Source organism: Austrofundulus limnaeus, unplaced genomic scaffold (assembly GCF_001266775.1).
Source record: "Austrofundulus limnaeus strain Quisiro unplaced genomic scaffold, Austrofundulus_limnaeus-1.0 Scaffold6611, whole genome shotgun sequence".
Taxonomy (NCBI): Eukaryota; Metazoa; Chordata; class Actinopteri; order Cyprinodontiformes; family Rivulidae; genus Austrofundulus; species Austrofundulus limnaeus.
Window position 1 is genome coordinate 6,789 of NW_013959013.1, and position 283 is coordinate 7,071.

Genomic DNA, 283 nt, shown 5'->3' on the forward strand with positions numbered 1-283 from the left:
ATACAGGTGAAACACAGGAAGTACAGGTGAAACACATGGTAAATACAAGTGAAACACAGGAAGTACAGCTGAAACACAGGAAGTACAGGTGGAACACAGGAAGTACAGGTGAAACACATGGTAAATACAGGTGAAACACATGGTAAATACAGGTGAAACACAGGAAGTACAGGTGAAACACATGGTAAATACAGGTAAAACACAGGAAGTACAGGTGAAACACAGGAAGTACAGCTGAAACACAGGAAGTACAGCTGAAACACAGGAAGTACAGGTGAAACAC